Source organism: Pinus tabuliformis, chromosome 5_1, assembly GCF_031772625.1.
Source record: "Pinus tabuliformis cultivar Carrire ecotype Pingquan chromosome 5_1, CPIR1, whole genome shotgun sequence".
NCBI classification, from domain to species: Eukaryota; Viridiplantae; Streptophyta; class Pinopsida; order Pinales; family Pinaceae; genus Pinus; species Pinus tabuliformis.
The window spans coordinates 701,993,037-702,006,176 of NC_142305.1; the positions used below are offsets into that span (position 1 = coordinate 701,993,037).

General features: G+C 31.6%; 1 pseudogene; it reads right to left on the bottom strand.

The window, feature by feature from the left end:
* Window positions 1–9,122: 9,122 nt before the first annotated feature.
* LOC149166870 (monodehydroascorbate reductase-like) overlaps window positions 9,123–13,140 on the bottom strand; it is a 29,524-nt pseudogene continuing 25,506 nt past the window's right edge.

Below are 13,140 nucleotides of genomic sequence, written 5' to 3' on the forward strand. Positions count from 1 at the left end.
GAAAATAAATTAAGGTGTAAAAATGTAGTTGATAATATTTACAATGTAGAAAGTTATGTTCATTTGAGATAAAAATTGTTTCAAGTTGAGATTCTCTCAAGTTTTCATTATGCTGCAAATATTTAGTGTCATTACAAATTTCAACATCATGGATATCCACATTTGCAAGGGTTCCTTTTAATAAAAGATGCTCCCAATATGGAGACATAGATTTCATATGACCCTATTCAAGTTAGATTTATAAAATAATATTTTGATATGTTTGTGCATGCACTCAATACACATAATGAACATAAGTTACAAATTGTTGGGTCATTTATTTTTTTGATAATATAGATAGTAAAATCATTGTGGAAAATAAGAAGAAAATGTTAGAAAAAATCATGGTTAAATTCGCTAGAAGTCGATAGTGGAGAGTAGGTAGTGGAAAGAAAAAAAGGGGAAAAGTGGACTAAATAGTTATCTTGGAAATCACCAAGTGTGCACAAAAGAAGGGAAAATAACATCAAATGAGTGTGAATCAAGTCGGTGCAAAGTGGATCGATCTCGTCAGAATGGTTAAAGTTTATTTTATCAAGTGAGCATGAGTTAAAGTTGACATCATCAAAGGAGTTAAACTTGACAATATTGGCAAGGCAAAAATATATAAAGAGATGCAAGGAAAGTTGTGCATAAAGGTAGAATTGGAAAAAAGGGTTGTCATGTTGTTGGATTTTTTCTTCATCTTTTGATACTATATTATGTCTATGTAGTCAAGGACGATCCATGAAAGATATAGCTATAATCCACACAAATCCATTGTTGTAATTCATTTGTCTTAATGATAATATAATGGAGACTATCGTAAAGGAACTATGTAGTGTAATTTGTGCACTTATGTGTGGTTATGTGCCTATTAAAATTTTTAAATTCATGTTTAGAATTCTTGTGTAGTATTCTTTATTTATTTCCTACACCATCGTGCTTTAATCCCTCTATAATGGTTAATCCACTAGTACAAAATGACTAATTATTTACTAAAATAATGACTAAAATTTGTATAAATGACCATTTTTCATTCGCTGACCAATATTGACTAATTTATAGTATCTTACAACGCAACCAACTTTTAGTCATATTTAGCATAATCATTAATTGGTTGTCTCAAATTTTTTATCTAGTAGTATATTTAGTCATAAATTTAGTTATTATACACAACAAAATATACTACTACATGATCACCAAAAAACACCAATTAATGACCAAATAAATATAACCAAAATTTTGGTCGTGTTATAAGATACTATAAATTAGCTACTAATAGTCATATCAATGCAAATTTTAATCATCGTTCGAAACCAATTAATGACCAAAGAAATATGATTAAATTTCAGTCATGTTATAAGATACTGTAAATTTTCTACTAATAGTCATATATATGCAAAATTTAGTCGTCATTTGTAATCACAAATTTATCATTTACAATCGTCACTTACCTTTTTTTGATAGTTTCATATTAATTATATAAACAATTGATTTAGTAGTTTATATTCATTTCATTTACTTCATTAATAATAATTATAAATGACTAGTGTAGTCATTGTATATTAATTTTATTTGTGTTCATAGTTAATCAACATAAACTACTAATTTAGTAGTTTTAGATTAATTTTATGTGTTCATTATTTCAAAAACATAAATTAATTAGTATGATTTTGTGATTAAATTAGAAAATGTCACACAATGTGCATGTTCATCTAATATGAAAACGCAAATTTACATATGTTAATTATAACACTAAATAATATCAAGTACAAATATAAATGATTTCAACGACATAAATTATATTATATGAAATGTCAAGTATTACAATATGAGTTAACAACTTAATATTGGTTGGACTACAATTTACACATAAAATATTGTTTCATCACTTCAAAATAGTGTCATTGTGTTGCCAAGGCATTGTAGGTGAATTCTCCAACTTGAAAGACTTGACCATCAGCCTGTATGTGTGTGTTTGCAAGATATTGGCTTTAAATGTATCACTAGACCAATTCTTTTATGTCTCTCTTTCTACATTTGTTGCTCCACTTTTATTGTTCTCCTCTTTCTTCAATTACTGCTTCTTACCATCAATACTGAGTTCCTCTACTCAAAACAAAAGAATATACAATGCAGAGTATAATACATAAAATACTATGAACAATGGAATATAAACTAAAGTAGACTCTAAAATGTTTACATGACATGTACCTCAACATCAACAATGTCAATGCGATTTCCCCCTAGAAAGGCAATAAACTTGAACATGTTTTCTTTGGTTGGGTGATAGCGGCCACTATGTGGCTAGATGATATGTATCAAAAAAGAAAATAGAACATCACCATAGAAAAAATAACTTAGGAGCTTAGTATTAAACCTGCAGGAAAATCTTAGGCTCAATCATGCCATCTAAGTTACATGCTAAAAAGCTTAGGTTGTAAATAACTTGTGAAAAGGATGGAAAGAAAAAGACATCATATAATAAATAATGTATGATAGTTCATTGGAAAATAGAATCATAGAAGAAAAAATTCTTCTATGGTTACCCATACATGTAGGTGGGTAACATCCCTCCCACAAAAAGATGAAGTGGGGTTACTAGTAGGGAAAAGAAGAAACAACATGTTAAAATTTTCCAAAATGAATGCAAACTCAAGGAAGTTTAGTTGATATTTTCAATTAAAAGACTTTTTACAACCAATAAGATGTTTGGTTGCAACCATTATGAGAGAATTAATTGGGAAGCACCAACATAAGTGAATCCAAGTGAAACTGCAAATTGAACAACGAAATAGGAAACATCGGTGGAAAAAGAAGAAGAGAGGTAAACTAATTTATTATTAGGATATTGTATGTGTTCCTAAGTTATCTATGAAACAAAAAACTTGCTTAACACAATTAAAATTCACCACATATATTACTAACCATCAACAACAAAAAACTTTAGATTGGGAAAAAATTGAACATCACTTCAAAAATGGAGTATTTAATGTGCCTCACTTCTCTTAGTGCAATAGCTATTAATTCTTTCACATTTGATTTATTGTTACTATATATTTAGTCTTGGAAAACATATCATGTTGGCCATCATACATTGACATCAGTGTTACAGGCATGAGACAAATGTTATAATCTATTCAAAATTGGGTTGTATAATGCACCTTGTTTCTCTTATTGCAATGACTCTTATTTCTTTCAAAATAGATTTATTAGTAATATGATTTTGAGTTTTGTAAAACATAATATATTGGGTCAACATATGCTAACATCAGTGTTACTGACATGTGACAAACATTATTATCCCTTCAATAATAGGCCATAGAATGCACCTCACTTCTCTTGGTGTAATAACAATATTCACTTTACTACTAATGTGACCATAAAATGCCACATCTTTCTAATAATTTCTCATTTAGCGTGTAGCTTCAAATGCTAACTTAGAAGGACTATGCTTGGTATATTCCTCTTTTGAGATATTGTAAAAAGGTTAAGGGATTTATCCTTCTCTTTCATCTTTCTTCCCCCACTTTATAATAAGGTAAATGGTTGTGAGTTGTAGTGAGTTAGGAAATAAATGCCAACCTCTTCATGGCATGCAATGAACTAGAGTAGCATGCAAATTTTTCAAAATATAGAGTCTGTTCTACAAATCCGTTCAAATTCAAAACTATAGGCCACTTGTAACTCTTATACCTTGTCCAAATCCAAAGCACACATGCACAGGACAAAACATGAGAGAAGAAATATTTTTTCATGCAAATTGATATACTTTGCATTGCATAATAGCTAGAATTTATATTACAATATTTGTTCCAACTTCAGTTGTTGATCTTCGGCCCAAATTTAGTTTTTTATCTTAAAATTGTGCTTGTCTTTTCTTGCATTAGGCACACCTGTAATTTTAAAATCTTGTGTTTATTTTCAGAAAACTAATGCTCCCATCTAAAAATAAGATTCCTATCATCTAATGGATGGGAAAAATAATCATATTGTTCAATCATAATTGTCCAATAATTTCTAAATTAAAGGTATGTACTTGTATTATCCCTGAAATATGCTAAAAAAACCCATGAAATATTTTGAAAACATCCTCGAAATCTATTCAAAATGTCCTTAAAATATGCCTAAAACATGTTAGTGAAGAACATGAAGTCCTCGAGTTCTAGATGGAGTACCTATCAGTTTGGGGTTATCTATTACGGGTCCACATGTCCCCAAAATGTAGGAATGAAAAGTACACATATTTTTTTTAGGGGATAGGCCCGAGTGCAACATAACTATTGATGCATTTAGCTAGTTCCAATCTCACATATTCATAGTTGTAAGCATCATAAGTGATGTCCTCACTACCAGGTGCAAGTCTCAAAGGTGACAATTAATGCATTTCACTAGTTTCAATCTCACTTCACCATTGTGAGCATCATGTGAAAAGTAAACAACTCAAGCTCTTCAAAAATCAATTATATCTATACTCATGGGATATGGGTCACATTGAATGACTTAATATTTTACATATTTAATCTCAAAAATGATATATTATAATTGAAAATGGATTTAAAGAAGTAGTGATGGTCATCATCAATTAATTAAAAAAGGTAAACAAATTTCTCAAACTACAATCAATTCAAAGAAAACCTTGTGATAACTTGTAACTGAACTCAAAATAGGTCTAGGGTTTCTTTATAATTGATTAGCCATGATCTCTCTCTCTCTCTCTCTCTCTCTCTCTCTCTCTCTCTCTCTCTATATATATATATATATATATATATATATATATATATATATATATATATATATATATATATACACGTATAAAAAGATGGGAATTTTACCAAATAGACTTGCTAAAAGGAAATAAAACTTGGAAATTGAAAAATGCATTTGAAATAACAAAGGTCATATCCCCAAGAGTTAGCTCAAGTAGTCATGAACCAAATGTGAACTCTCTCCCAAAAATTTATGCCCGTAATTGATTTAACTCTCTTGATCCCCTCAACGTTAGGCTCCATAATTATGGTTGACTCATTTACCATCCACAAATCATGGTCAAGTACTTGAAGGTTTTCCACAAGACTTTCATTGGAAGAAGAAAAAAATACTAATGTGGATAACTATGGGATTTGAAACACATATACGAGTAATAAACACCATCTCACCAATTATAATCAGTCTTGCTAATGTCTGCATTGAGTAGATCACTCCTCCTTTCCCAAGTTTTTGAGGAAACATAGAACTTTAAACTGGAAAAGCTCCCTAATTTTGTCACTCCAATAAAACCATTACAACAAATTAAAATTCCCAACCAAGAAACCAAAGAAGCTCAACCCATTTCTTTAGAAAAAGGGAAATATATTCTTTATACCATAGTTTATCATTCAGAGAAGAATTGGGTCCTTTATAGTAAACCCACAAGTATAATTTTACAATTTTACTTAAATAGAGATTCACCACTTTTATGGGAAAAAGCTTGCAGGAAACTATTACATTCCCTAGTGTCCTTTGGCTCCTAAAGTAGAGCTAGGTCTTCTTCATCAAATTCCACTGCCCATAAATCTCCTTCATATTTACCTTCATTTTCTGCACAAATTCATGCCCTTAGCGCTTATGCTTGGATATGTGAACACCGAGTTCACATGACAGATGTTGAGATTAATAAAATCAGTAACCCATGAATAATATATCATGGTGGTAGTTCCCTTGTATGCTCCATACAAGAATATGATAGGAGGGGGATGCTCCATACATTTGTTTTGTGCTTGCAAGCAAACACAAAAATATGATCAGTCTACATCTCATATAAATGATACTGTGTTTCACAAATTGTAATGTCAATTTTTTCTCAATGTAATTATATTTTTGGTTTCAAAGAGTTTGAAATACGTTATAATTTCTTCTATTGTTTAATGTAGGAAAATTCAATCTAGAGGCATTTAAACTTATGAACAAAGAAGAAATAAATACTTCTTAGTTTGCTTGAGTAGATTGTAGCATATCTATAATAGATGTTCATATCATAAGAAAACACCACAAGGATTGCTTGGATTAATGATAACCATTGCCACAGTTTTGTCATCGGCCAATGCCTCTACTTGATCCAAGTCAACTTCCCAGTTATTCTCTGGAATCAAGTCATAATAACAAATTTCAATGCCATTGTATCCACAAGTAGTTTCATAAAATACAAATCCTCATCATGGTAGAAGTATATTTGAGCCTTTGGTGGCCAATACTTGCATTCAGACTTGTATAGCTTACAAGAAACCAACTTTGAGGTATATGTCATTAGAAGTAAGCCCATAAGGTAGGCCTCATGAAACATACTTTGCAACAACACTATAAAAAAGAAAGCTCCATTAAGGTAGGAACAAAACCAAATTTATGTACACACTACAAATAGAAATATAGAAAGGTAGTTAAATCCATAAATTTGGCAGCATCCTATTTCCCTAATGCATAAAACCATCATGCATTTTGTAGGAGATTAAAAAAAACATAGTGTCTTAGTGCATTAAGATGTCTAGGTGATTAACTATTTTATTCCCATACTTAGTCCCTATATTGGGGGGTTTTGTATATCCTTGAAATGAAACAATACCACTCATTGTTCTCTTTACCCTTGCAGGGACAACAATATACTATAGGAAACCAAGATAAAACCATAAAAAATAGAAGTACAATAACAAACCCAAGCTCCCACTTCTCTGACTCCAATACAATATATCCTTGGCTGTAGGGACTGCACAACATCTGCATCGATGGTTCCAGTGGGTTTAAGATTGTTTCAACTTTTCGAAGAGTAGAAGAAACATAAAGAGAGAAAAGAGTTGAAAAGGAAAACACTTACAAACAAACACATATTTCTACATAAATTGATTTGTTTTTCTTTGTGCTCTCATTATTTTTCGTGTGTTTGTAAAAATCACCTAATGCGTCATTTTTTATTATATTTAGAAATCCTAGTTAGATGTTAAATGTTGCAAGCTTTTATTTATAATTCTCATGTTTCATAGTGAGAGTTATGTACTTCTAGTATTTCTATTAATGAAATTATGAGAGAATTTTTCGTTGACACTACTCAACCAAAGAAGTAATAAAATTAAAATGTGGATAACTTATAGCCATCACATATATCAATGGAAGAATTCGATCCAATTGGCCCACTTAAGAATAAAATATCAAGGTTGGAATGGACAAGGAGAAAGTATGAGCAAAACTATAGAAGTCAAACTTATTGCCCAAAATATCAACTTTTCTCTATATGGTGGCACACAACAACTTTGTAATAGGGGAATAACTCTCAAAAAGATGATATATAAAAAAAAAAATGTGTGCCATAAGAGGAATCATATCAAAGTATTAATTACACATTCCTACAATATAGAATAGCTAGCCTAGATCCATTTTAACTCCATATGTACCAAGCATCAAGAGGGATCAAATTTTTTGAGGTGCGAACCTCTTTTAGAATGAAAAGAGATTTAATCCTAGTTGGCACTTGGTAGATCTGAAATTAAGATGGATCTAGGTTTGTTGTTTCCCCTTTAAAAGAGTCTTTCCCCATATGAATACAGTGGACCAAGACAATGTGTTAATATTGGGGTCAATACCTTATTTGTATTTCAATGTATGGTTTTTTTAATTATTATTATTATTATTATTTTTCCTAACATAATAGGACATGAAAAAACATTACAACACCTTTTATAGAGTGCCTCTCCACGCAATGAGCCAATACTTGTTGGGAAAGTAATACTTGTTGGGAAGGTATCTTCTAAAATATACTACATGCATAATGCTTGAATATTCCATAATAAGAACAATGCTTGGATCAAACTAGAAGAAATATCTCAAGTAACATTTGTGAAACAACAAAAGAAAACAATGAACGAGATAGATGTACAAGTTCAGGCAGGGAACAGGGAAAATATGGTAACGTAGGTTCCCTATTCAGAAATTAGGAACACAATTAATTGAACTGAAAAAGAAGGAAAAGAAAAACAGTATGTGGAGACCTCCTGAACCCTTTTCATTACGTGTAACTTTGATGGTGCATTGAGGGTAAATCCAAGATGTGTAGGTATTGAGGGGAATATAAGAGCATCGTTTGTACAACCTATTCACATTTACCAGAATATAGGTGAATCAACCAACAATTTGGTAAAGGCAATAATAACACAACGAATTTTGTTGATTTAAGGAGATTCATATTTGATCATCTATGAGCTTAAAACCTTGCTAACTACAATTTAGTGATGAGAGTTGGGATAATCCCCTAACGAACATATTCATAGGATGGCAACAGAGACCTTTGGGATCCCTAAATCCTTCCATTGTGTGGATTCCAATCCTATTACAACATCTAGAAATAATGTGGTTGATAGGTTAGCCAATGTTTGAGCTAAATATGACTAGCAACGAGCAAATCTGCTATCAATATGGAGAATTTGAATGGAAAACTAATCCCAGTGGGATTAGGGACCATGGACACACATTTATTTCAATAAACCACCCCAAAACAACTATATATTAGCGATATAGAACTAACCCGGATAGTCGTCACCATGGATTGAGATGACATAAGGTTTCTCAACAACCATGTTTGATCTAGGAAAATGGAGGAAATGGTTGGGAGGGGTATCATCTCCAATCAAACCATCATGGTGCACCACCCTCATAAAATCCATGATGAGAAGGAAAGGTTGTATAATTGACAAGGAAAGGGTTACAACCAAATTCTGCTACCTTTATCAAGCTTTCAAGATGTTAGCATATCATATGTTGATGATTAATCTAATTCTCAATTTTGAAAAAATGAGTTATTTCATGAACAATAGTAAACCATCAATGTTGTTTTCAATTAATCCTTTCTATAGGAAACCATTAGTATAATATTTGAACTTTTCTCTCAATTTCTATGTCAAATGCCATGGAGGAAACATTAATATTCATTTTTTGAACAACCTATGCAACCCCGAGAAAATGTTAGATAGTCCAAGGCTAATATATTTTTATATCAATGTATTTCTTTGTATAGTAAATACATATATTTACCAACCAAAGAAAGCAACGATAAAATTAAAACTATTAAGCTATGAAATTCAATGATTGTGCAAAAAATAATGGAAACTAGGTAAAATCTTAATGCCACCCTTTTCCTCCCCAAGTTGTCCTTTGAAAATGTATGTGAAAGGTATTTCTCCAACACCAACTGCAACAACTTGTACCTCTAGTTCCGTGCCATCCTTCAACTTTACTATCTTAACTTATGGAAAGAATGTTTATATTATAGCTATTTTTTCTATAAGAGGACTTCAAATGACAAGTTATATTACCATTGAAAATTAATAGTCTACAAACTCCACAACATTGTTGTTAGTACTTACCAGACATATAGAAAGATTAATTAAAATTTCCATTGCCAAACTACTGACTAGCCCTTTAAAGTTAGAGAATTAATACTTGTTATCATTGCTTATACACTTGGAAAAATAAAGAAGCTATAAATGACACAAAACAATTTAATAAATAAAAGGAACCACTTACATTTCCGTTCTCATTAGTGCCAAATCCTGTGGCCATTGTTCCTTTAATTATTTTGACACTCTTTCCTTTATAGTAGCCCTCATAGAAAGAAGCTATATCTGCAGTGAAAAGACAAGGAACTGCACAGAAACAAACCAAAGTTTGATAATTGGGAAAACTTTAAACATAATTGCGAACCCAATGATTCTGTAAATACAGTAATTATTTCAGTGCAAACAAATAAAATGCGGGGTTATAATATAAGTTATGTAAAAAAAACTGAGATAGATAACCATAAGACAAGGATACAAAGATTAAACTTTTATTTATAAAATAAATCGTATATATTGTACGAGAAAGAATCAAAGATTCCAACATAGCATACTAGAAAATTGTTGTCTACTGAGGACCCATAAGAAGAATATATATGTAGCCAGCTGTGTCTTAGGAAAGCAGCTGATGAAAAAGCCAAAAATCAACAAAATAACATAAATAATATTATATTAGAGTCTGAATTTGACACAATCATCTCACCAAACCCTAGAAAAATAGGTTTGAAGGAAAGTTAATGCTCCATGGCTCAGGGTAAACCATTTTAATTTTATACTTGTTGATGTTTAAGATCACAGCCAGTTCAAGAACAACATATCCTCCACGAATAATCACAACTCTGCCTATTGGTTTTGAATTTATTACTGATACCAAGACATCAACTTGGCCAATATCTCTCAGATAAAATATTCCTTTGGCATCAACTCCTTGCACACTAAAGTCAGATAACTTGATGATCTGTTAGGAAAATGGAAAAAAAGTGAGACCGAAATATTTGCAGTAAAAATCATACGAGTGAAGATAGTGCAACCAAGCTAATTCATAACATGTAGCTATAAGAAATATTGATAATGTCCAACTGCACCACTAATACATGTTTTTATTAGCATTTATGATTTTGCACATAAAAGACAATTTTCTTTTCTGAGCTCAAATATTTGGTGTTCATATATATTTTTGTTGGCACTCACTCATCTAGGAAAACTGACTTAAGTGATTCAGAATCTAGAGATTGGTCAGCCATTAAAGAATTATTGGACTACTAAAAAAGAGATTAGACAGTAGATGCCAGTGAATCCTTTAAATGTATGACCTAGTTGGGATTTTAAACTTTGGATGATAGGGATTGTTACAAAATAGATATTGATATATGTAATAATAAATTTCCATAAATTATTTTATTATTGAGAAGACAACAATTACAAAGATGGTTAAAATTACACATCTAGTTCAAGCTACTCCTATAGGCATCTCAACAAGGAATTTGAGTTTAATCATACTGGATATTAATAAAATCAAATCTCAAGCATATAGTTATTTTGAAAAGGCTGACTAAATAGTCAACGAAAATGCATCCTCTGATGATTATTTAAAATATTAATAAGGGAAGCGGATTTGGAGATTTTGATGCAATAGTGTCGTTTTGTGTTGTTAGGTTCAATTTCAGGTTTGATGGTATTTTCAGAAATTAGGGTCTTAGCAAAAGGATGTGCGTGGAGAAGACAAGACGGAACAACAACTCTAGTATATGATTTATCATCAGACTACTGTTATTGGAAGTTATCCCCCAAGGTTTACCCGTTGAAGGTACATGTGACTGCTTAGTCCCAAAATTGTGGTGAAAAAACAAGAATGAGTATAGGCATATATTTTACAACTTATTGGCTAACTGATGTTCTGCAGAATTCGTAGCCTATGTTTTACCGACGAGAGTTTTGCTCCTATATGAACCCCTGGGCCCAGATATGAAATATTATAAGTCATTGCAAATAATGGAAGTTTCACTATGTATATCAGGATTGACCAGATTTCTTAGAACATCTAACTCCAATGCATTTCACCCTACAAACAGAACTATCCACACCAATGATATCCGGATATGGATTTTGCTAGGTTCTCAAGGAATGGCTTTACCACCTTGGGATTTGAAAACAAGCTCCATTACAAGGAAAGGAGGCTATGCAGAATTATGAGTGGTTGTTGTGTCAAGTCTCTAGCGATTTTGCTGAGTTGTATCAAAGCCAAATTGTTTGTAACGCTGCTAAGTAGTACAATAATCGGAACATTAATACCAAAGAATTCTAATTTTGTCATGCATGAAGGTCTATTACAGATGGCCTCCAAACTGAGATGGTTATGAGATTGTAGAGCATGATGTGCAGTAAGGCTTACGAAAAGGATTCCAGCCAAGCAGTCCATGCTATATTTTTGTATGAAATTATCATGTGTAGCGTCAGATGCATGACAATGTTATATCTCAGAACAAGATCTTTGTGGATCCCACTCAATATCCATTTTGTATGTGTTACAAAGGTTATCCAACAACTCAGAGTTTGTTATGCCACACATCCTCTTGAATTTTCTAAAGGGTTCCAAATAACGGATTAAGGTAACCAAGCTCTGTAAAGTGAGTAATCTGAGTTATGGATAAGGGGCATACAGGGCTGGGAATAAGTTTGGATCCACCACTTACAAAAATTACAAGGAACTTCGAAAAAAAGCATTAAAGGTTTCAAAATAATTTAAAATTATGTTGAATTGCATCAAATTTGGCCATCTCATTTGTAGGAAAGATATAGATCAGATTTTGTTATCCAATTTGTAGGAAATACATAAACTCTCTTCCTGTTGATGAGCAGATTCAAATTTGAATGAATTAGCCCTTCATGGATACAATAAAGTAATTGGTCAGGGTTTGTCAGGTTTATATTTTTCGTTTTTCTCATGATTATACCTATAAACAATCGAACAACTATGACACCTTGAATCAAAACCATTCAGGAACCTCAAGAGTAGAACTATAACTTATAAACCAAAAAAAATGTGTCGTCATGAAAATTACTATTAACCATCCATGTGCTAAGTTTTAACTTATAAATGTCATTTATAATTTTAATGACCATTTCTCGACGAGAATGAACTAGGGCCATAAGAGCATTTTTGTGAGCCATATCCACATGTATATATTAATAGTAAATAAAGTGGTTTTCTTTAAGTCTATGGAAACACTAAATAATAGTGTGGGAAAAATTAGCAACAACATAGCACATAAGGATAAACCAGACGCTGGAAGAACTTGAACATAATTATACATCAAGACCAATAGATGAGCTGGATGGATCAGACTTAAAAAGCAGGTCTTGATGTAAGGATAGAATAGACATTGACCAGGAATGTGATCTAAGGCTTTTAGATTTCAAGAGTTTAGGCCTTTGGAAAATTTTTATTAACAAATGATGGTTTTGGAGATCAATGGTCAAAAATCTCCAAGGGATCCACCTCCATGGGAGATCCTAGAAATATTTTGGTAGATCTACACATCCTACACACTCGGGTGGTGAAACTTTACATCAATTGTAAACTAATTCATAGATTTATATGCCTATTTATATTTAAGGTTGAGTCAAGGATTCATTACAAACCTAATCATACTTAGTTCAATGTGAAGTTAATAGTCAATACATGTATGTCCAATTAAAGATAATTATTGATATTATACATCGAAATTTACATAGCTCATGCCCTTATTGGATTTTAAAATGT